The sequence below is a fragment of the Morus notabilis genome, unplaced genomic scaffold (assembly GCF_000414095.1).
Source record: "Morus notabilis unplaced genomic scaffold, ASM41409v2 Scaffold2062, whole genome shotgun sequence".
Taxonomy (NCBI): Eukaryota; Viridiplantae; Streptophyta; class Magnoliopsida; order Rosales; family Moraceae; genus Morus; species Morus notabilis.
In genome coordinates, this window is record NW_010364422.1 from 70,206 (window position 1) to 74,418 (window position 4,213).

At 30.7% G+C, this 4,213-nt stretch overlaps 1 protein-coding gene across 1 annotated transcript in view; it reads right to left on the bottom strand.

Annotated features, from left to right (window-relative positions):
- LOC21390093 (putative protease Do-like 14) overlaps positions 1-4,213 on the bottom strand; it is a 9,560-nt gene that overhangs the window by 3,891 nt on the left and 1,456 nt on the right. The window lies entirely within an intron of this gene.

Below are 4,213 nucleotides of genomic sequence, written 5' to 3' on the forward strand. Positions count from 1 at the left end.
TATATATATATAGAGAGAGAGAGAGAGAGAATGGAAGCAGAAACACACAATGAAATGCCTCATTAGTAAAAAAGATCGCTATTTCCAGAAATCTCCGATCGAATCTCAATTGCTTTGAATTCAACCTTAAGTCAATTTCAAGATTAGAGATGAATTTCTTAGAGATTTCAGGAACCGTAGGGTTTTTTCCCTTCTTTTTTAATTCGAAAATATTATTTTCTTTGTAATAATTTATTTTATTTATTGAAGCTCTTTATTGACAATGTTTTCTAAAGCCTTAAACCTTACTTAATTTTTAAAATCCTAAGTTGACAAAGTTGGAGTTTATTAAAGTATGAGTTTCTTTGAAACTTCTCTCTTGAATATTATTATTTTAGACTTAATCATACTTTCTCCACTTGATTTATATGATTTTGGGGAGGATTCTAGGAGCAGCTCAAGGAGACGCATAGGACTTGATTATTCTCAATAAGTTTTAATGTTAGCTATGATAGAATCTTAAACTAGACTTTCTAAACTTTGATTGGAGATTTGAATCACCCAAAAAGGAATTTTGTAACTTAAGTTATGAATTTTTTAAGATGTTAGAAAAACAGTCAAAGAACCCAACCTGGACAAGTTTGATTCTGTTGAATATTGGGAATCTTTGGAGATGAATTTGAATGAACAGGTTAAATAATTGAAAAAAAAAAACATCTGAAACTTCGTATAGCCGCAAGAATGACCTCAAACAGAACACTATAGTTCAAGTTATGCATTTTTAAAGCTAAGCAAGATTTCTAGAAATTCTGCAGAAAATAGCCACGTTTTGATCTGGTATAATGTGTTTTTGGAGACACTAGCAGACCTGAAACTACGCTTATGATATCTCTTTGGAAAGTGCTAGATGTCTACTTCGATTAAGCACTGAGTTTGTAATTTTTGGGGCTGTGTAGAATATTTTATGATGATTCCCGTAACAGTCGCTAAAGCTGTCTATTTTAGGAATTGATAAAACAAAGAAACTGAGACTCCTACTTTTTGAAATATGACTGCTGCACCTAAACCATTGTTACTACCATTTAGACCATATTATTAGTGACGTGTGGGAGTTAGAATCACGTCATTTGGAGTTTTGTAACTCGAGTTGTGCAGATTGAAAGTTTCATGTAGAACCTTCTCAAAAGCTATCAAAACCAGGAAAGAATAGAATTTTGATTTATTGAAAACTGTTTTTGACGCATTTAGAGAGCACGGATTTGAGCATATGATACCCCTCGACTTTTACATGGTTATAATTTTATCCTAAATATTCTAAACTTTATAAAAAAAAAAAAGCACATGCTAAATTTTCATACTTATTTTAACTATTATGTGGAGAGAGTGTTTCTAAAAGACAATTTTGAGTTCAAAATCTTATTTATTAGAACTTCTTATAACAAATACATTTGAGAGGACATTTTAATAATGTTGCATAATGGTTAAAATTTGATTTTACATTGGAGAGGACATTTTACTAATTTTGCATAGTGGTTCAAATCTGATTTTAAGATCCAAACATCTCACTTCTAATTCTTTTTATCATCTCTCATTCCCTCTCTCTCACGTTAACTCTCTCTCTCCCCCTCCCACTCTCTCGCATTCTCTCTCTCCCTCACTCTCTCTCTATTTCGGTTCTCCCTCTCGTTCTCCATGAGAGGCGTTGTCCAAGCTTCCAAAATAGAGGGCTTTCACTCTATTTTTGATGGGTAATTCAACCTTGAAGTCAATGTCAAGATTAGAGATGAATTTCTTAGAGATTTCAAGAAGCTTGAGGTAGGGTTTTTTCCTTTCTTCTTTAATTCGAAAATATTGTTTTCTTTGTAGTAATTTGTTTGGTTTAGTGATGCTCTTTATTGACAATGTTTTCTAAAGCTTTAGACCTTACCTAATTTCTAAAATCCCAAATATTCAAAGTTGGAGTTTATTAAAGTATGAGTTTCTTTAAAATTTCTCTCTTGACTGTTATTATTTTAGACTTAATCATACTTTCCCCACTTGATTCACATAATTTTGAGGATGATTCTAGGAGCAGCCCACGGAGAAGCATAGGACTTAATTATTTGCAATACGTTTTAATGTTAGCTATGCTATAACCTTAAAATAAACTTTTCAAGCTTTGATAGGAGATTGGAATCACCCAAAAACGAATTTCGTAGCTTAAGTTATGAATTTTTCAAGTTGTTAGAAAAATTCTCAAAGAACCTAACCTGGACAGGTTTGATTATGTTGAATTCTTGGAATCCTTGGAGGTGAATTTGAATGAATAGGTGACAGAATTAGAAACTAGACATCCTAAGCTTCGTATAGCCGTAAAAATCACCTGAAAGGGACAACTATAGTTCAAGTTATTCATTTTTAAAGTTAAACATGATTTCTAGAAATTCTGCAGAAAAACTGCCACGTTTTGTTATGGTATAATGTGTTTTTGGAGACCCTATCAGACCTAAAACTATGCTTATGATAGCTCTTTAGAAAGCCCTAGATGTCTACTTCGATTAGGCTATGATTTTGTAATTTTTTGGATTGTATAGAATATTTTATGATTATTCTCATAACAGCCGCTAAAGCTGTCTTTTTTAGGAATTGATAAAACAAAGAAACTGAGACCCCTACTTTTTGAAATAGGATTGTTGCACCTAAAACACCGTTACTACCATTTAGAACATATTATTAGTGACTTGTGGGAGTTGGAATCATGTCATTTGGACTTTTTGTAACTCGAGTTGTGCACATTGGAAGTTTCATGTAGAAACTTCTTAAAAGCTGTCAAAATCAGGAAAGAATAGAATTTTGATTTCTTGACAACTGTTTTTAAGGCATTTAGAGAGCTCGGATTTGGGCATATGATACCCCTCAAGTTTTACATATTTATAATTTTATCCTAAATATTCTAAACTTTATAAAAAATAAAAAAAGCCCATGTTAAATTTTCATACTTATTTTATCTATTATGTGGCCGGAGTGTTTGTAAAAGACAATTTTGAGTTCAAAATCTTATTTATTAGAATTTATGTTGAGAATAGTGTCCTAGAAGCATGAGATATAATAGGATATTTATTATTTAATTAATAAAATAGTTTATTCATCATTTTATGTGCATATATTTATGAATATCAAATGAAAATTCCGTGATTGTTTATGTAACCTTAAACATAGTATATAAGTGTTATATATGAGAGGATAGTGTTTAAGGATAATAATAAAAAATATTGTTCATGATGAATTTAATTAAAGTTCAGAATCTTTAATTAAAACATTATTAATACATGTCATTCCCATTTAGAATGGAACGGTGTTATCCGCACTGTTAATATGGCGAGATATTGAATGAGTGTATTTCGCATAATAAGATTATGTGGAACAAGGACACAGACACAATATGAATTTCTAATAATTTTCGTTAAGCATAGAAATTCTAATTGAGTCTACCGATGATCATATATAGGATGATCTTAATCCTGAGTTCTTAACAAACTCCTATTTATGGATTTATGTCTTTTAATTTACTCAGTACGGATTCCGAGACCCTGAATCCTATTCCTTGTATTTTGGAGACATAATGAAATAGGTAGCTGGGAATGTTATTATACGAGATGGAATCCATTCCTTCTTGAGAAAGAAGTAGATGAATAATTCTCTTGAGTGTTGATTCGGTACTTGGATTAGTAAGAGCACTCTGGTTCATGAATGTTTTTTTATGAATCACTATCCGTTAGAGAATCAATGGTACTCAAGGATGCATATATAATTAGAGAGGTTAACGGATTCTACCTGACTCTAATTATGAATTATTTATGGAGGATTGATCTATATGTAATGACTATATCAAATGGACACTTCGCAGTTTAGAAGTAATTAATGTCTATAATTTCGAGAGTTCAATTCCAAGTTTATAGTGGAGTAACTATTGGAATTAATAGAATTAATAAATTAATTAAAGTGTTTAATTAATTATTAATTTTATTGGAGCTCAGAATTATAGGTCCATTAGCCCCCGCGTCGTCCTTGTAATTCTACCAGACACAAAGGGCAAAATAGGAATTTTAGAATTACGGAATTCTAAAATTAAATACTCGAAAAATAATTAATTGAGAATTAATTATTATTTAAATAATGTGATTATTTAAATTTGAATTTGAACACATCTAGATTTATCCATTTAAACTTATTTGATAAGTTGTTCAATTTAGAA